Source organism: Scyliorhinus torazame, chromosome 5 (assembly GCF_047496885.1).
Source record: "Scyliorhinus torazame isolate Kashiwa2021f chromosome 5, sScyTor2.1, whole genome shotgun sequence".
Classification (NCBI taxonomy): Eukaryota; Metazoa; Chordata; class Chondrichthyes; order Carcharhiniformes; family Scyliorhinidae; genus Scyliorhinus; species Scyliorhinus torazame.
The window spans coordinates 98,992,383-99,012,872 of record NC_092711.1 but is presented as its reverse complement, the minus strand read 5'-3'; the positions used below and the strand labels follow the sequence as shown (position 1 = coordinate 99,012,872).

General features: G+C 46.9%; 1 protein-coding gene and 1 long non-coding RNA gene across 2 annotated transcripts in view; one reads left to right on the top strand and one right to left on the bottom strand.

Annotated features, from left to right (window-relative positions):
• The window catches only part of LOC140419119 (uncharacterized), a 439,103-nt gene that overhangs the window by 374,349 nt on the left and 44,264 nt on the right, over window positions 1-20,490 (top strand). The window lies entirely within an intron of this gene.
• On the bottom strand, window positions 1,073-11,117 carry LOC140419141 (uncharacterized). The gene is made up of 2 exons (XR_011945557.1): window positions 10,790-11,117; window positions 1,073-10,552 (listed from the first exon to the last, which is right to left on the bottom strand). It is a non-coding gene; the product is annotated as an uncharacterized lncRNA (long non-coding RNA).

Below are 20,490 nucleotides of genomic sequence, written 5' to 3'. Positions count from 1 at the left end.
TTTTAATATCTCTGACACAAGTTAGTTCCTTTTGAAGTACTCTCTCTCTCCCCTGTCTCTTCCATCCTCGCCTCCAACAAGAAGTGTGAGGAGCTTGTGGAGCTTCTTTGTGACTGAGATTGAGTAAATCCGATCAGTTGCCTCTGCTGCTTCCCTCCCTTCCATGAGCCCACCGGACCAAAGTGTGTCTAAATTTCATCCTTTCATGAGTATTGAACCCACATCTTTCTCTAGTTTCTCTCCCATCTACCCATATGCCCTCTCAGAGCTCATCTTGTCCATGAGACCCAGCTGCTGCTCCATCGACCCTATTCCCACTCGGCTACTGATCAGCCAACTACCGTGTCCATGGATATTGTCAACATTTCTCTCTCTTCAGGTACTGTCCCTCTGTCCTTCAAATCTGCCATCATCCCCCCTCCTCAATAAAACAAACCCTTGACCCTGCCATCCTTACAAATTACTGCCCCATCTTCAACCTCCCCCTCCTCTCCAAACTCTTTGAACATGTTGCCACCTCCCAAATCCTTGCCCATCTTTCCCAGAACTCCCATGTTTGAATCCCTTCAATCAGGTCTCTGCCCTGTCACAGTGAAATACAAGAGACAAACAGAATCTCACCCGGAGAGAAGACAGACAATCCGAGAGCTTGGATGCAAGGGCAGAACGGTAGCACAGTGTGTAGCACTGTTGATTCACAGCACCAGGGACCCGGGTTCGATTCCCAGCTTGGGTCACTGCCTGTGCAGAGTCTGCAAGTTGTCCCCGTGTCTGCGTGGGTTTCCTCCGCGTGCTCCACTTTCCTCCCACATCCAAAGATGTGCAGGTTAGGTGGATTGGCCATGCTAAATTGCCCTTCGTGTCCAAAAAGGTTAGGTGGGGTTACGGGTATAGGGTGGAGGTGTGGGCTTAAGTAGGATGCTCTTTCCCAGGGCTGGTACAGACTCGATAGGCCGAATGGCCCCCTCCTGCACTGTAAATTCTCTGATTCTATGAGGTGAGATTGTGCTTTCTGAGCTCCAGCCAGGTGATGTTAAACACTCAGGCGGGAAAGACAAGAATCTACAACGTGTTTAAAACAGCTGATTTATTTCACCAATATCGAGAATGTTAAACTCCAGTCCCTTCGAGGCTATTATCATCAGAAACAAACTCCAACTATCAGAGTAAAAACCTCAAAGTTTCGGTACAGATAGAGGCCATTTGGCCCATTGTGTGTGTGCTGGCTGAAGTGGAGCTATTCAGCTTCATCCCATTTTGCAGATCTCAGCCGATTGCCCTGTATGTCCCAGTCCTTCAATTGGATATCCAAGACATTTATTTTAAAGTGATCGGGATTTCTGCTTCGATGACCCTATCACACAGCAAGTTCTAGACTCCCACCACTGAAATGATTTCCCTGATAGAAATTGGCTTTTCTAGTCAGCTATAGATGATAAAGGTAAAAGGGTTAAATGAGAAATCATTCAGCATATTAAGCATTATTTGAGTGCAAATTAGCTGGAAACCCATTAAGGGTTCATCCAGATCATACACTTCAATTTTCTTTCATTAAACCTAGATTTTAACATTCGCAAATTGCTTGAGCCAAGCAAGGTCAGTGACGCCAAGTAGCTAAAAGACCACAGTGTATGCTGCTGCTTTTCCAGCACGGGCAGTCCTGTTTCCCTGGTAATAGACAGTCTAAGGTCATAATGCCCTGAAAGCTGTGTTTTTTCTAATTAATGTTGAGATGCAGGTGTCAATAATTTGGAAAATTGGCAAGCGATGGAATGGGAAAATTACAGCTACCTATTCAAATACCTACATCACTTAAATTGATGGACAGACACTTTGGTTGAATTGAGTAAATTATAAATTAGTTAAAGCCAATCCGCAGTAAAAAGAAGGCCAGACTTTGAGATAACAATTCTCTTAAGAATCACTTACCGGAATGGAAAAGTGCTTCTGTAGCTCTGTTCTGTTTCTCTTCTTGCTCACTCCATCTATATTTCTGAAACCTTTGCTGTTCACTTTGCTAATCACAATTACCCAGTTATTTTATCTTATGTATGATGATTTGAATGAAAACTCAACTTCTGTATTCGTGAAAGACAATTAATCTGACTAGCTTGCTGCAGGGCTAGTTCTTTCTAAATTTAGTATTAAAAACAAGTTTCCCAGTGGCACAGCTGACAAATAAAGTTCAACTGGACTTTGCCAAAATGCGCAGACTTGACCTCTGTTATCTGGGAACTGAGAAGGGATAACGCATATCCAGTGTTCCGAATAGACATAGAGATCCATTATCCCCCTTCCACTCCCAATCCTCTGCTAATTACTTTAAATCTAAACCGCTTGGTTATTGATCTGTTCATGAAATAGATCCTTCTTATCCATTCTATCCGGGCCCCTCATAATGTTAAACACCTTAGTTCATCTCTCCTCAGCGTTCTCTATTCCACAGAAAACCACGTCGGCCTCTCCAATCTTTCCTCATTGTTAAAATTCTCCATTTGTGTCAACATCCTCGTCAATTTCCTCTGCATCCTCTCTGGTATGAACACATCCTTCCTGTAATGTGGTGACCAGAACTGTACTCCGTAATTCAGCTGTGGTTTAACTAGTGTTTTGGACAGCTCCAATATAACCTCCCTGATCTTAGAATAAAAACAGAAAATGCTGGAAATACTCAGCAGCTCTGGCAGCATCTGTGGAGAGAGGGGTTTCAGGTCTTTCCTCCAACAGAAATTGCTGGGAATATTCCCTGCTCTAGTACTCTGTGTCCCCGTGAATAACAAAGTATCCTCTCTGCCTTTACAATCACCGTATCTACCTCTCCTGTCACCTTCAGGGATCTGTGGACAGGCACTTATACGTCCCTCTGTCCCTCTACACCTCACTATCATACCATTCATATTCTTTCCCTTTGACGTATTTGTATTTCCCCAAATGTATTTATTACCCCGTGCTTCTCTGGATTGACCTCCGTTTGCTACTTTTCTGGCCCGCTGATCAGACTATTGATGTCTTCCTGCAGTCATTACAGCCTTGGTTCAAACATGGACAAAAACACTGAATGCCAGAGGTGAGGTGAGAGTGTCTGCCCTTGACATCAAGGCAGCACTTGACCGAGTATGGCATCAAGGAGCCCCAGCTAATCTGGAGTCAATGGGAATCAGGGTGAAAACTCTCCACCGGTTGAAGTCGTACCTGGCACAAAGGAAGATGGTTGTGATGGTTGGAGGCCAACCATTTTAGCTCCAAGACATCACTGCAGGAGTTCCTCAGGGCAGTGTCCTCGGCCCAACCATCTTCAGCTGCTTCATCAATGACCTGCATTTATCATAAGGTCAGAAGTGGGGATGTTTGCGGATGACTGCACAATGTTCAGCACCATTCGCGACTCCTCAAATAATGAAGCAGCCCTTGTCCAAATGCAGCAAGACCTGGACAACATCCAGGCTTGGGCTGACAAGTGGCAAGTTACATTCACGCCAGACAATGACCATCTCCTCCAAGAGAGGATCTAACCATCACCCCTTGACATTCAATGGCACCCTGGGGGGGTGCCATTGATCAGAAACTGAACAGGACTAGCCACATTAATACTGCGATTACCAGGGCAGGTCAAAGGCTAGGAATCCTACGACGAATAACTCGCCTCCTCACCCCCCAAAGCCAGTCAACCATCCACAAGGCACAATTCAGGAGTGTAATGGAATACTCCCCACATGCCTGGGTGAGTGCAGCTCCAACAACACTCAAGAAGCTCAACAGCATCCAGGACAAAGCAGCCTGTTTGATTGCTCCTCATTCCACAAATATTCAAACCCTCCACCGCCAACGAACAGTGGCAGCCGTGTGTACCATCTACAAAATGCACTGCAGTAACTCACCAAGGTTCCTTAGATAGCACCTTCCAAACCCTCGACCACTGCCATCTGGAAGGACATGAGCAGCAGAAAGCTGGTAACGCCACCACCTGGAGGTTCCCCTCCAAGTCACTCACCACCCTGACTTGGAAATATATCGCCGCTCCTTCACTGAGGTTGGGGCAACATCCTTGAACTCCCTCCCTAACAGCACAGTGAGTGTACCGACACAGCAAGGACTGCAGTAGTTAAAGAAGGCCACTCACCACCACCTTTTTGAAGGGCAACCAGGGATTGGTAATAAATGCTGGCCCAACCACATCCTGTAAATGAATTTTTAAAAAGCTTTAAAAGCCTGTTCCCATTTTCTAATCTCAGTGCAAGTCAGAGCTTCCCAAACTGAGGGTCATGACCCCCAATGGTGTTGGCGAGATGGGATTTTGGCATTGGGAGCTCTGAAACAGCAATGGCTGCCGTGAGGTTCCTTTAAAGCCTCTCAGTTGTTTTTTGTTGGTGGGTGTGGCCAATTGAAGGACTCTCTGGGGAGTGTAATCAGGATCATAATGTACAAATAATTAAGATACGATCACAATAATCAGAATCTTACTTCATCAACAATGAGGATCCTGCTACATTAATCAGACTCCTATCTCTTTAAGATTCAGGATACCCACACATTAACAATCAAGATACCATTGCATTAACAGTCTGAAGCCTATTGCATCAACAATCGGGATCTTGCTGTATAAATAATCAACGATGGTGGGGGGTCCAGAACGCCGGGTCGCAATAAGGGTAAACCTTTCAGGACTGAGGTGAGGAGAAGTTTCTTCACCCAGAGAGAGACTAACACATTGTGTAATTTGAGCAAGGAATTAGATACAGCTCTTGGAGCCAACGGGATCCAGGGATATGAGGGGAAGGCGGGATCAGGGTATTGATCAGCCATGGTCATAATGAATGACTTGAAGGGCTGAATGACCTACACCTGCTTCTATTTTCTATGTTTGTTTCTATGTAAGATGATGTTCACGATAGAAATGCAGCACAGAAACCGCACTGTGCTCCTAGATACACAGTCTGCAAATAGATGGAGCCTTTTAAACGTGACTAGCAAAGGCCTTCCCTGTGACACGATGGAACGTGATACTCCTGTAATTTTTAGGGTCTTCTCTATTGCCTTTATATATATATATATATATATATATATATATATTTAAAAATAAATTGAGTACCCAATTATAAGTTTTACCAATTAAGAGTCAATTTAGCGAGGCCACTCCACCTAACCTGCACATCTTTAGGTTGTGGAGGTGAAACCCACGCAGACACGAGGAGAATGTGCAAACTCTACACAGACAATGACCCGGGACTGGGTTCAAACCTCAGCGCTGTGAGTGCCTTTGTATATTGTTGGATTTGGATTGAGTGTCACGTGTTCTGAGGTACAGTGAGAAGTATTATTCTGCGTACATTCCAAACAGATCATTCCATACATGAAAACCATAGGATATGCAATAAATACACAAAGTAAATATGTAGACATAGACATCGGGTGAAGCATACAGAGTGCAGTACTACTCAGTACAGAAGATGCGTGAAGAGATCAGTTCAGTCCACAAGAGTCATTCAGGAGTCTGGTAACAGTGGGTAAGAAGCTGTTTTTGAATCTGTTAGTGCCTGTTCTCAGACTTCTGGATCTCCTGCCCGATGCAAGAGGTTGGAAGAGAGAATAACCTGGATGGGAGGAGTCTTTGATTCTGCTGCCCCCCTTCCCAAGGCAGCAGGTGTAGACAGAATCAATGGATGGGAGGCGGGTTCGCGTGACGGAATAGGTTGTGCTCACGACTGTCTAGTTTCTTACGGTTTTGGGCCGAGCAGTTGCCATACCAGGCTGTGATGCAGCCAGATAGGATGCTTTCTAAGGCGCATCTGTAAAAATTAGTAAGAGTCAATGTGGACATGCGATCATCGTTGTTCGAAATCCGACCCACTATGGTTGTGCCATCAGCAAACTTGCAGATAAGAGTTGGAGCCAAATGTTGCCACACAGCCATGTGTGTACATGGCAGGGAATATAGTAGGTGTATATTGTGATGATTTTTGCATCACACATCCTGGGGAACAGACCCTACTGTCCAACAGAGGAGGAGGTGGTCATGTAAGTGTGACAGTCGATGGGACTTTCCGTGTTTGATCAGTTCAGCTGGAATTCCATCTTTGCCGGGTGCTCCAATGACAGATGACATCTCTGCTGAGTGGGTCTCAAACCAGTCTGTGTTGTGGGTTCCACCTTTACCAAATGTTGCTGCTGCTGTCAGAAATGATTCAACTCAGTGACTTCTAAACCATCAATATCAATGTTGATTGTTGAAGCTTTTATTGATGTGTCTGTGAAAAACATTACTGTTTTGTTTACCATTTCTCATTTAATTTCTTGACAGAGGTATCACTGTGCAATGTGTAAGTCGGTAAGAACTGTCAGCATGAATTAGTCAGCACTTTCTAATTGGAGATGTTAGTCAGTGGAGCCTTTCAGATTTGATTTGTAGATTTTACATCAATTAAGGTTGAAGTAAAAGTTTATAATTTTATTATAAACAGGATCCTGTTGAGAGTTCTGATCACAGATGGTGCTTTTAAAAAGAGACACTGCAAGTCTCGAAAACCAGTGACAAGTCCAGTATATGAAACTCCATCTAGCTCTAAGGGTTGTTAACATCATCAAAAACGAACTCAGTATTGTCAGACTGTCAATCCCGGATGTGATTAACAGCAGTAATAACAGCAGAACCCAACCCCTGCAGTTATTTATGAACTCGCTGATGTGTCAACGGGCTGGATAGCCAATGGAACCCTTTGCCACACACGGAGCAGGTGAACGGTCTCTCTCCAGTGTGAACCCGCTGGTGTGCTTTGAGGTTGCCCAAATGCTTGAACCTCTTTCCACAGGAAGAGCAGGTGAATGGCCTCTCCTCCGTGTGAACTCGCTGGTGTGTCAGGCAGTGGGATGACTGAGCGAATCTCTTCTCTCACACAGAGCAAGTTAATGGTTTCTCCCCTGTGTGAACTCGCTGATGTGCAGTGAGTTCAGATGACGACCTTAACCTCTTTCCACAGGAATTGCAGCTAAATGGCCTTTCCCCAGTATGAATTTGCTTGTGTACCACCAGGTTGGCTGACTGAGTGAATCCCTTCCCACATACTGAGCAGGTGAATGGCCTCTCCCAGAGTGAATTCGCTGGTGTTTCAGCAGGTCAGAGGATACGGTGAATCGCTTCCCACAATCTGAACAGGTGAACAGTCTCTCTCCTGTGTGAAAACGTTGGTGTTTGCTGAGGTGGGATGAATGCCTGAGCCTCTGTCCACAGTCAGTGCAGCTGAAGGGCCTCTCCGTGTGAAATCGCTGGTGTGACATGAGACAGGCTGACTGGGTAAATCCCTTCCCACACAGAGAACAGGTGAATGGCCTTTCCTCAGTGTGACTGCATTGATGGTTTGCCAGCTGGTTTTGAGAATTGAATCGTTTACCATAATCCCGACAATTCCATTGGTCTCCCCAATGTGAGTGCGTCAATGGTATTCCAGCCGTGATGGATAATTCTATCCCTTCCCACATTTCCACGGTTTCTCCATGGTGCCTGTATCTTTTGTGTCTTTCCAGGTTGGATGATCAATTGAAGTCGTATCAACAGAGAACACATGTATAGTTTCTCCTCACTGTGAATGGTGTGATTTTTTAATAGACTGTACCAACTGGTTCAAGCTCTTTCCACAGTCAGTTCACTGATACACTCTCATTCAGGGTGTGTGTGTGTCCTGGTTCTTTTCCAGTCACACTTATGTTTGAAATCTTCTCCCACAGACAGAATAAGCAAACATTTCTCCTTCTACATTCAAAGGCTGATATTCAGATCCTGATGAATCTTGTCAGATTTTGCAATGATATCCCTTTCTGTCCTCTTCTATTCATCCTCCTTTTTTAAAGCCTGGAAAGGAGATTACAAAACTTTTCATTACAAGAACATAAGAACTAGGAGCAGGAGTAGGCCATCTGGCCCCTCGAGCCTGCTCCGCCATTCAATGAGATCATGGCTGATCTTAGAACAGAGGATAGAAACACAGAACAGACAAGTCTAGTTTCGTGTTCTGAGGTACAGTGAGAAGTATTATTCTGCGTACATTCCAAACAGATCATTCCATACATGAAAACCATAGGATATGCAATAAATACACAAAGTAAATATGTAGACATAGACATCGGGTGAAGCATACAGAGTGCAGTACTACTCAGTACAGAAGATGCGTGAAGAGATCAGTTCAGTCCGCAAGAGTCATTCAGGAGTCTGGTAACAGTGGGTAAGAAGCTGTTTTTGAATCTGTTAGTGCCTGTTCTCAGACTTCTGGATCTCCTGCCCGATGCAAGAGGTTGGAAGAGAGAATAACCTGGATGGGAGGAGTCTTTGATTCTGCTGCCCCCCTTCCCAAGGCAGCAGGTGTAGACAGAATCAATGGATGGGAGGCGGGTTCGCGTGACGGAATAGGTTGTGCTCACGACTGTCTAGTTTCTTACGGTTTTGGGCCGAGCAGTTGCCATACCAGGCTGTGATGCAGCCAGATAGGATGCTTTCTAAGGCGCATCTGTAAAAATTAGTAAGAGTCAATGTGGACATGCGATCATCGTTGTTCGAAATCCGACCCACTATGGTTGTGCCATCAGCAAATTTGCAGATAAGAGTTGGAGCCAAATGTTGCCACACAGCCATGTGTGTACATGGCAGGGAATATAGTAGGTGTATATTGTGATGATTTTTGCATCACACATCCTGGGGAACAGACCCTACTGTCCAACAGAGGAGGAGGTGGTCATGTAAGTGTGACAGTCGATGGGACTTTCCGTGTTTGATCAGTTCAGCTGGAATTCCATCTTTGCCGGGTGCTCCAATGACAGATGACATCTCTGCTGAGTGGGTCTCAAACCAGTCTGTGTTGTGGGTTCCACCTTTACCAAATGTTGCTGCTGCTGTCAGAAATGATTCAACTCAGTGACTTCCAAACCATCAATATCAATGTTGATTGTTGAAGCTTTTATTGATGTGTCTGTGAAAAACATTACTGTTTTGTTTACCATTTCTCATTTAATTTCTTGACAGAGGTATCACTGTGCAATGTGTAAGTCGGTAAGAACTGTCAGCATGAATTAGTCAGCACTTTCTAATTGGAGATGTTAGTCAGTGGAGCCTTTCAGATTTGATTTGTAGATTTTACATCAATTAAGGTTGAAGTAAAAGTTTATAATTTTATTATAAACAGGATCCTGTTGAGAGTTCTGATCACAGATGGTGCTTTTAAAAAGAGACACTGCAAGTCTCGAAAACCAGTGACAAGTCCAGTATATGAAACTCCATCTAGCTCTAAGGGTTGTTAACATCATCAAAAACGAACTCAGTATTGTCAGACTGTCAATCCCGGATGTGATTAACAGCAGTAATAACAGCAGAACCCAACCCCTGCAGTTATTTATGAACTCGCTGATGTGTCAACGGGCTGGATAGCCAATGGAACCCTTTGCCACACACGGAGCAGGTGAACGGTCTCTCTCCAGTGTGAACCCGCTGGTGTGCTTTGAGGTTGCCCAAATGCTTGAACCTCTTTCCACAGGAAGAGCAGGTGAATGGCCTCTCCTCCGTGTGAACTCGCTGGTGTGTCAGGCAGTGGGATGACTGAGCGAATCTCTTCTCTCACACAGAGCAAGTTAATGGTTTCTCCCCTGTGTGAACTCGCTGATGTGCAGTGAGTTCAGATGACGACCTTAACCTCTTTCCACAGGAATTGCAGCTAAATGGCCTTTCCCCAGTATGAATTTGCTTGTGTACCACCAGGTTGGCTGACTGAGTGAATCCCTTCCCACATACTGAGCAGGTGAATGGCCTCTCCCAGAGTGAATTCGCTGGTGTTTCAGCAGGTCAGAGGATACGGTGAATCGCTTCCCACAATCTGAACAGGTGAACAGTCTCTCTCCTGTGTGAAAACGTTGGTGTTTGCTGAGGTGGGATGAATGCCTGAGCCTCTGTCCACAGTCAGTGCAGCTGAAGGGCCTCTCCGTGTGAAATCGCTGGTGTGACATGAGACAGGCTGACTGGGTAAATCCCTTCCCACACAGAGAACAGGTGAATGGCCTTTCCTCAGTGTGACTGCATTGATGGTTTGCCAGCTGGTTTTGAGAATTGAATCGTTTACCATAATCCCGACAATTCCATTGGTCTCCCCAATGTGAGTGCGTCAATGGTATTCCAGCCGTGATGGATAATTCTATCCCTTCCCACATTTCCACGGTTTCTCCATGGTGCCTGTATCTTTTGTGTCTTTCCAGGTTGGATGATCAATTGAAGTCGTATCAACAGAGAACACATGTATAGTTTCTCCTCACTGTGAATGGTGTGATTTTTTAATAGACTGTACCAACTGGTTCAAGCTCTTTCCACAGTCAGTTCACTGATACACTCTCATTCAGGGTGTGTGTGTGTCCTGGTTCTTTTCCAGTCACACTTATGTTTGAAATCTTCTCCCACAGACAGAATAAGCAAACATTTCTCCTTCTACATTCAAAGGCTGATATTCAGATCCTGATGAATCTTGTCAGATTTTGCAATGATATCCCTTTCTGTCCTCTTCTATTCATCCTCCTTTTTTAAAGCCTGGAAAGGAGATTACAAAACTTTTCATTACAAGAACATAAGAACTAGGAGCAGGAGTAGGCCATCTGGCCCCTCGAGCCTGCTCCGCCATTCAATGGGATCATGGCTGATCTTAGAACAGAGGATAGAAACACAGAACAGACAAGTCTAGTTTCTATGGAACATTTTTCCCCAAAGCTGTAACTCCCTGTCGCGCGCACACTCTCCTCCCTGGGCTGAAATTCAAACCCATCTCACCATTTCTTTCCTCCATTCCAATATTTTTCCCTCTTCCTCGCCTCTGCCTGGATGCAGTTCTGGGCAGAGCGAGAACAAAAATCAGCGATACAATCATTTTCTCTCCTGGTCACTGGGGCCCAGAAGCCCCGCCCACTCTCTGTGCCACCACGATGGCCCCTCAGGCACCGTATTCGCCAAGGAATCAAGATGGTGGCCTTTAACCTGGGCCTATTTCCGGTCAAAAGTCTCGAGCTGTAACCGCGGGACCTGCAGGTTGTTATTCGGGGTTTGTGGCCCACACGGAATGTTAATGAACCCGCTCCGCCCACCGGCGGCCGAGCAACAAACCAACCTCTGTTCAGCGTCATCCCTCACTCTGCGCATGCCCGAAACTGTGAGAGACTGCGCACGCGTCCCGGTCTCCTGTATTGTAGATAGGGGGCTTTCTCCACTGCCAGGAATGCTGGGTAACTTTTCCGCCATTGTGATGTGCAAACAGTTAATATTTGCTCACCGTAACCCCGACACCCGATCGGAAAGGAAACGGGAGCAATTATGCGTCGGCACTTAGCCCACGTTTGCGCAACTACTCTTCAAGCGTTTGTGGTCAGGGAGTTTGGACCTATCAAAAATTCTGTGGTCTCACACACTGCATTGGAACCTGCAAAGTGAGCATTTCCGTTGGGAATTCCAATGCTAAGATTCAATACTTATATGTCTGAATGTTGCGCCTAACACCATCAAGTGCCAATATAATCGGAATTCATCTGCAGCATTTCAGTATGACATTGTAACATACAGAAATAAATGTAATTCATCATCGCCAATTCTTCCCAAATCCCAAACTATAACAGGCCTGCATACTCAATGCGAATTTCATAGAATTATAGAACTTACAGTGCAGAAGGAGGCCATATGGCTCATCGCATCTGCACCGGACCTTGGAAAGAACAGCCTACTTAAGCCCACGCCGCCACCCTATCCCCGTAACCCAGTTACTACCTAACCTTTTGGGTACTAACGGGCAATTTAGCATGGCCAATCACCAAAGAGGACTTGGTAGATGATGAGTCTGGGAAGGGTGTGTAGATAGTTTGGGATCAAAAAGGAGGAGGTATTGGGGGCCTTGAAAAGGATTAAGGTAGACAAGTCTCCAGGGACTGATGGGATATACCCCAGACTATTGAGAGAGGCAAGGGAGGAAATTGCTGGGGCCTTGAGAGAAACCTTTGTATCCTCACTGCCTACAGGGGAGGTATCAAAGAATTGGAGAATAGCCAATGTTGTTCCTTTGTTTCAGAAGGGTAGCAAGGATAATTCAGGTAATTACAGGCCATTGAGCCTTACGTCAGTGGGAGGAAATTATGGGAGAGGATTCTTCAAGAAAAGATTTATTCCCACTTGGAAATAAGTGGACGTATTAGTGAGAGGCAACATGGTTTTATGAAGGGGAAGTCGTGTCACACTAACTTGATCGAGTTTTTCGAGGAAGTGACGAAGATAACTAATGAGGGGAGGGCAGTGGATGTTGTCTACATGGACTACATGGGCAGCATGGTAGCACAATTGGCAAGCAATGTGGCTTCACAGCGCCAGGGTCCCAGTTTTGATTCCTGGCTGGGTCACTGTCTGTGCGGCGTCTGCACATTCTCTCCGTAAGTTTCCTCCACGTGCTCCGGTTTCCTCCCACAGTCCAAAGACTTGCAGGTTAGGTGGATTGGCCATGCTAAATTGCCCTTAGTGTCCAAAAGAAAAAGGTTAGGAGGGGTTACGGGGATAGGGTGGAAGTAAGGGCTTAAGTGCGTCAGTGCAGACTCAATGGGCCGAATGGCCGCCTTCTGCACTGTATGTTCTATGTTCAGTAAAGTCTTTGTAAGGTCCCTCATGGCAGACTGGTAGAAATGGTGAAGTCACACTGGATCAGAGGTGAGCTGGCAAGATGGATACAGAACTGGCTCAGTCAGAGAAGACAGAGGGTAGCAGTGCAAGGGTACTTTTTTGATGGAGGGCTGTGACTAGTGGCATGCCTCAGGGATCAGTGCTGGGATCTTTGCTGTTTGTAATATATATAAATGTTTTGGAGGAAAATGTAACTGGTTTGATTAGTAAGATTGCGGATGACACAAAGGTTGGTTGAATTACGGATAGCGATGAGGACTGTCAGAGAATACAGCAGGATATAGATTGGTTGGAGACTTGGGCGGAAAGATGGCAGATGGAGTTTAATCCGGAGAAATGTGAGGTAATTCATTTTGGAAGGTCTAATACAGATGGGAAATATACAGTAAATGGCAGAACCCTCAAGAGTATTGATAAGCAGAGGGATCTGGGTATATAGGTACACAGGTCACTGAAAGTGGTAGCACAGGTGGAGAAGGTAGTCAAGAAGGTATAAGACAGGCATGCCTTCATCGGCCGGGGCATTGAGATTAAAAATTGGCAAATCATGTTGCAGCTTTATAGAACCTTAGTTAGGCCGCACTTGGAATATTGTGTTCAATTCTGGTCGCCAGACTATCAGAAGGATGTGGAGGCTTTAGAGAGGATACAGAAAAGATTTACCAGCTTGTTGTCTGGTATGGAGGGATTGGCTATGAGGAGAGGTTGGAGAAACTTGGTTTGTTCTCACTGTAAAAACAGAGGTTGAGGTGCGATCTGATAGAAGTCTACAAGATTATGAGGGGCATGGACAGAGTGGATAGTCAGAAGTTTTTTCTCAGAGTGGAAGAGTCAATTACTAGGGAGCATAGGTTTAAGATGTGTAGGGCAAGCTTTAAAGGAGATGTACGAGGCACATTTGTTTGCACAGAGGGTGGTGGGAGCCTGGAACTCGCTGCCGGGGGAGGTAGTGGAAGCAGGGATGATAGTGACTTTTAAGGCACGCCTTGAAACATACATAAATAGGATGGGAATAGAGGGATATGGTCCCCGGAAGGGTAGGGGCTTTTAGTTCAGAAGAGCAGCATGGTTGGTGCAAGCTTGGTGGGCCGAAGGGCCTCTTCCTGTGCTGTACTTTTCTTTATTCTTTGTGACCATTAAACTGCATTACCCTAGAATCTGGGTAATTTGACATCCATGACCCTGGTTTGTAGAGACCCAGGTGCCTGATTGATGAAGCAGAACAGCAGCAGAGGAAAGAATATGAAGCAAATTCTGCTCTCTGGATCCCACTGTCTGATGGGATGTCCTGTCCCATGTGTCCAATACTCTGCTACTCTGTTTAGACTCATGAAGACCCAGGGCAGAAACACCACAAACCTGAGTAGACGCCATCCTCGAATTGAGCGACTGCTGATGACAACACTGGTCAAAGTACAGCAGGGAGCAGGAGCGGCCATCCTGGACCAGGGTGCAGGAGCGGTCATCCTGGACCAGGGAGCAGGAGCGGTCATCCTGGACCAGGGAGCACGAGCGGTCATCCTGGACCAGGGAGCAGGAGCGGTCATCCCGGACCAGGGAGCAGGAGCGGTCATCCTGGACCAGGGAGCAGGAGCGGTCATCCTGGACCAGGGAGCAGGAGCGGTCATCCTGGACCAGGGAGCAGGAACGGTCATCCTGGACCAGGGAATAGGAGTGGTCATCCTGGACCAGGGAGCAGGAGCGGTCGTCCTGGACCAGGGAGCAGGAGCAGTCGTCCTGGACCAGGGAGCAGGAGTGGTCATCCTGGACCAGGGAGCAGGAGTGGTCGTCTTGGACCAGGGAGCAGGAACGGCCATCCTGGACCAGGGAGCAGGAACGGCCATCCTGGTCCAGGGAGCAGGAGTGTTCGTCCTGGAGCAGGGTGCATGAGCGGTCATCCTGGACCAGGGAGCAGGAATGGCCATCCTGGACCAGGGAGCAGGAGTGTTCGTCCTGGAGCAGGGAGCATGAGCGGTCATCCTGGACCAGGGAGCAGGAATGGCCATACTGGACCAGGGAGCAGGAGTGGTCATCCTGGACCAGGGAGCAGGAGTGGTCGTCTTGGACCAGGGAGCAGGAACGGCCATCCTGGACCAGGGAGCAGGAACAGCCATCCTGGTCCAGGGAGCAGGAGTGTTCATCCTGGAGCAGGGAGCATGAGCGGTCATCCTGGACCAGGGAGCAGGAATGGCCATCCTGGACCAGGGAGCAGGAGTGTTCGTCCTGGAGCTGGGAGCATGAGCGGTCATCCTGGACCAGGGAGCAGGAATGGCCATCCTGGACCAGGGAGCAGGAGTGTTCGTCCTGGAGCAGGGAGCATGAGCGGTCATCCTGGACCAGGGAGCAGGAATGGCCATCCTGGACCAGGGAGCATAAGCGGTCATCCTGGACCAGGGACCAGGGAGCAGGAGTGGTCGTCCTGGTCCAAGGAACAGAAGCGGTCATCCTGGACCAGGGAGCAGGAGTGGCCATCCTTGACCAGGGAGCAGGAGTGGTCATCCTGGACCAGGGTGTATGAGCGGTCATCCTCGACCAGGGTGTACGATCAGTCATCCTGGACCAGGGAGCACGAGCGGTCATCCTGGACCAGGGAGCACGAGCGGTCATCCTGGACCATGGAGCAGGTGGAGAGAATGCTGTGGTTGTCTATCCTGGACTGTGTGAAGAGGAAATAAATAGTACATGTTAAGGTTATCATAGATTATCATAGAATTTACAGTGCAGAAGGAGGCCATTCGGCCCATCGATTCTGCACCGGCTCTTGGAAAGAGCACCCTACCCAAGGTCAACACCTCCACCCTATCCCCATAACCCAGTAACTCCACCCAACACTAAGGGCAATTTTGGACACGAAGGGCAATTTTATCATGGCCAATCCACCTAACCTGCACATCTTTGGACTGTGGGAGGAAACCGGAGCACCCGGAGGAAACCCACGCACACACGAGGAGGATGTGCAGACTCCGCACAGACAGTGACCCAAGCCAGAATCGAACCTGGGACCCTGGAGCTGTGAAGCAATTGTGCTATCCACAATGCTACCGTGCTGCCCGTAAATATCTGAACTGCCCGTTATGATGTGATGTAAGAATGAAGTTTCAGACTGAATAAAACAACAGAAACGGGGTTACAGATTGTTACTAAAATTCTAATTGACCTTTGTAAAACTGAACGCACAAGTCAGCAGAATTTGCAGCTGTGTTCTCGCAAGGACAGTGAGCTTCAATAACAAGGAACAGGAGGTAACGGCTGTCTCAGTAACAGATAGGGACAGTGGACAATAACAAGATAAGAGGTGCCTGTAAGGGTAGGTGAGAGTGCGTGTTTATATATACCAGATTGAAACTTTAAACAATGACTGTGCATGTGTTCAGAAAGTTAGAACTGTGCCACTTTGTGTAAACAATAAAATTAGTTCAGCGAGAATGCTTGTTGAGCTATCTCTCGTAAATCTGCTCTAATGCTCCTGTGAATCATTTGTTCGGAGAGGTTAACTGTGACAGGTGATGGTACTGTACATTTGCAGGATACTTGAAATGGAGGATTGACAGACGGGAAACTTAAACCAAACATCGTATCACGATCTGACAGAGTCACTCCATTCATCAGAACCTGAATATCAGCAGCATCAGGGTGTGGAAGGTAAAAGGTTTGTCTGTTCTATCTGTGAGGGAAGATTTCAGGTCTCAGTGTGACTGGAAAAGCCCCGAGATTCACAAACCCTGGTTAGACCAAACCTGGAGAACTGTGTTCCGTTCTGGGCAACAAACCTGAGTAATGATAGAATGGCCTCGGAGGGAGTGTAGCACAGATTTACCTGAGTGATATCTGAACGCCCAGAGTTAAATTACAAGGTACAATTACAGGAAAGGCTGTGTGGACTGTGCATATTCTCCCCAGTCTGTGTGGGTTTCCTCCGGGTGCTCCAGTTACATAGATGACATAGAACATACAGTGCAGAAGGAGGCCATTCGGCCCATCGAGTCCGCACCGACCCACATTAATCCCTCACTTCCACCTTATCCCCACAACCCAACAACCCCCCCCAACCCTTATGGACACTACAGGTAATTTAGCATGGCCAATCCACCTAACCTGCACGTCTTTGGACTGTGGGAGGAAACCGGAGCACCCGGAGGAAACCCACGCGGACACGGGGAGAACGTGCAAACTCCGCACAGACAGTGACCCAGCGGGGAATCGAAACTGGGACCCTGGCGCTGTGAAGCCACAGTGCTAATCACTTGTGCTACCGTGCTGCCTCTCTCAAAAATGTGCAGGTTAGGTGGATTGGCCGTGCTAAATTGTCCCTTTGTATACAAAAGGCGAGGTCGTGTTACGGGAATAGGGTGGGAGAGTAGGCCTCGGTAGGGTGTTCTTTCAGAGGGTCAGTACAGACTCGATGGACCGAATGGGCTCCTTCTGCACTGTAAGGATTTAAGAATTTCTTGGAAAGAGCCATAGAGTCAGAATGATACAGAGGAGGCCATTCCACCCATTGAACCATGCCAGCTCACTACAGCAATCCAGTCAATCCCATTCTCCTGCTCTATCCCGTGTCCTCGCAACTTTATCTCCCTCAAGTGTCTCTCAAATGTCCTTCAAAATCATTCATCGTGTTATTTCCACCCCCTCGTGGGCAGCAGGTTTTGGGTCATTATCATTCACTGTGTAAAAATATTCCCCCCCACATCCCCGTCTATCTCTTGTCCAGATTTTTTTGTCTACCTTATCCAAACCCATCAGAATCTTGAGAACCTGAATGAAATCTCCCCTCAGCTTCTTTTGCTCAAACTATTCTGGTAAATCTGCAACTTCTCAGAATCTTCACTTCCTTCCTAAATTCTGGTAACCAGATCTGGACACAATACTCGAGATGTGACCTAACCAGAGCTTTATAAATATTCAGCATAACTTCCCGGTTTTTGTATCATATTCCTGCTTATGAAGCTCAACACCCCATTTGCTTTACTAACTACTCTCTCAATATGTCTTGCAGATATACAAAATCCTTTTCCTTCACCTCCCACTTCTATCTCCTTTCTTAGAGGTGTGTGTAGGTCCAGACCAAGTGGGAGGTTCTCTCCCTGAAGGACATTGGCAAACCAGTTGAGTTTTCACAATCCAGTAACTTGCATCATCACTTCTTCCTAGTCACCGGTAGCACGGTGGTTAGCACTGCTGCTTGACAGCTCCAGGGTCCCAGGTTCGATTCCCGGCTTGGGTCACTGTCTGTGCAGAGTCTGCATGTTCTCCCCTTGTCTGCGTGGGTTTCCTCCCACAGTCCAAAGATGTGCAGCTCAGGTGGATTGGCCATGCTAAATTGTCGTTAGTGTCCAAAAAGGTTAGGTGGGGTTACTGGGATAGAGTGGAGGTGTGAAGCAACAGAAAAGTATATTTAGCCTTTAGAGAACAAGTCTGCAAGAATAATTGCTGAGAGGCAGTTATCTGGCAGTCACCTGAGGCCTGTTTAGGGGCACAAAGGTACACGTTGTATTCTTCTCTTTGAAGTTTTAGTGTGAGTCATCCTGAAGTCTGTATAAAAGACAGACAGAAAGCGCACTCAGTAAGTGTTGCGCAGGTCAAAGAGACACAGCCTGAGTGAGACACATCCAGAGTGGGGAATTTGAAACTTAGTAATTTGGTGCAGTGAGGTAATTCGGTGCAGAGTGGGAGAAGGTACTTTTTCCCTACTGTTTTGTTCTCACTCTTTCTTCGGGCCTAGTTTCGGGAGCCGTTCGGAGGAGGAGGAGCAGTCTCTGTGAGTAGAAAAACCTTACGGTAACTTCCTGTTTTCCACTTTTTTTTCACAAAAGTGACATCAGAGGGAAGCTTTGATCTCATTGGTTGATAGCAAATCTGCCCAAAATTTTTAAAAACACACAGCTAAACTAGTAAACTTAAATTAAACTAATTAATTAATGATGGTTGGTCAGGTGATGTGCTTGAGCTGCTTGATGTGGGAGCTGGCAGATCCCATTGTGAGCTGCAGCGACCACATCTGCAGTAAGTGTTGGCTGCTCGAAGAGCACCGGGTCAGAGTTGATGAGCTGGAGTCTGAGCTTCAAACACTGAGGCACATCCGGAAGGGGGAGACTTACCTGGACACTGTGTTTCAGGAGGCAGTCACACCTGTCAGAGTAAGTAGTTTAAATCCTGCCAGTGGCCAGGGACAGCAGGGTGTGACTGCAAGTCAGGCAGGTAAAGGGAACCAGCAGTCAGGAACTCAGGAGCCTCAGCCCTTGACCCTGTCCAACAGGTACGAGGCACTTGCTCCCTGTGTGGATGGCGAACAGGGCTGCAGGAAGGATGAGTCAGCTGACCAAGGCACCATGGTTCAGCAGGCCATTCAAGGGGAGGGAGTAAATAGGCAAGTTGTAGTTGTAGGGGATTCTGTTATCAGGGGGATAGATAGTATCCTTTGTGAGCAGGATAAAGAGTCCCCCATGGTATGTTGCCTGCCCGGTGCTAGGGTGCAGGACATCTCTGACCGGCTTGAAAGGATAGTGGAGAGGGAGGGAGAGGATCCAGTTGTTGTGGTCCATGTCGGTACCAACAACAGATGCAAGTCTAGGAAAGAGGACCTGTTTAGAGATTATAAAGAGCTAGGATTCAAATTAAAAAACAGGTCTTCAAGGGTCATAATCCCGGATTACTGCCTGAGCCATGTGCAAATTGGCATAGGGAGGCAAGAATAAGGGAAGTTAACACGTGGCTGAAAAAGTGGTGTGGGAAAGAGGGGTTCCTTTTCATGGGACACTGGCATCAGTTTTGGGACAGGGGGGACCTATGCCGTTGGATGGTCTCCACCTGAACCGAGCTGGGACCAGTGTTCTGGCGAAAAGAGTAAATAGGGTGGTCAATAGGACTTTAAACTAGAGATTGGGGGGGGAAGGGAAAGTCAGGGAATCAAGAGGTGAAGTAATCAGTGGGAAGCGTAGCTGCTTAGGAATACAAAAAAGCACAAAAAGACTGTACTCAGGAGAGGTTACGATAGTCCCCATCTCACAAAATATGACACAGTGTATGGAAAGGCTCAGTAAACCAAGGTCCACCACACTAAGAAAACAAAAAGGGACGGTCAATAGAGAATTAAAGGTGCTATATTTAAATGCGCGCAGTGTACGGAACAAGGTAGATGAGCTTGTGGCCCAGATTGTGACTAGCAGGTATGATGTGGTAGGCATCACAGAGACGTGGTTGCAGGGGGTTCAGGACTGGCATTTAAACATCCAGGGATTCACAACCTAGCAAAAAGACAGAGAGGTGGGCAGAGGGGGCGGGGTTGCCTTGTTAATTAGGAATGAAATTAAATCAATAGCACTAAATGACATAGGGTCAGATGATGTGGAGTCTGTGTGGGTAGAGTTGAGGAACCACAAAGGCAAAAAAACCATAATGGGAGTTATGTACAGGCCTCCTAACAGTGGTCAGGACCAGGGGCACAAAATGCACCACAAAATGGAAAGGGCATGTCAGAAAGGCAAGGTCACAGTGATCATGGACTTCAATATGCAGGTGGACTGGGTATATAATGTCGCCAGTGGACCCAAAGAAAGGGAATTCATTGAATGTTACAGGAGGACTTTTTGGAACAGCTTGTGATGGAGCCCACGAGGGAACAGGCCATTCTGGACTGAGTGTTATGGAATGAGCCAGACTTGATTAAAGATCTTAAAGTAAGGGAACACTTAGGAGGCAGTGATCATAATATGGTAGAATTCAATCTCCAATTTGAAAGAAAGAAAGTAGAATCAGATGTCAAGGTGTTACAGTTAAATAAAGGTAACTACAGGGGCATGAGGGAGGAACTGACGAAA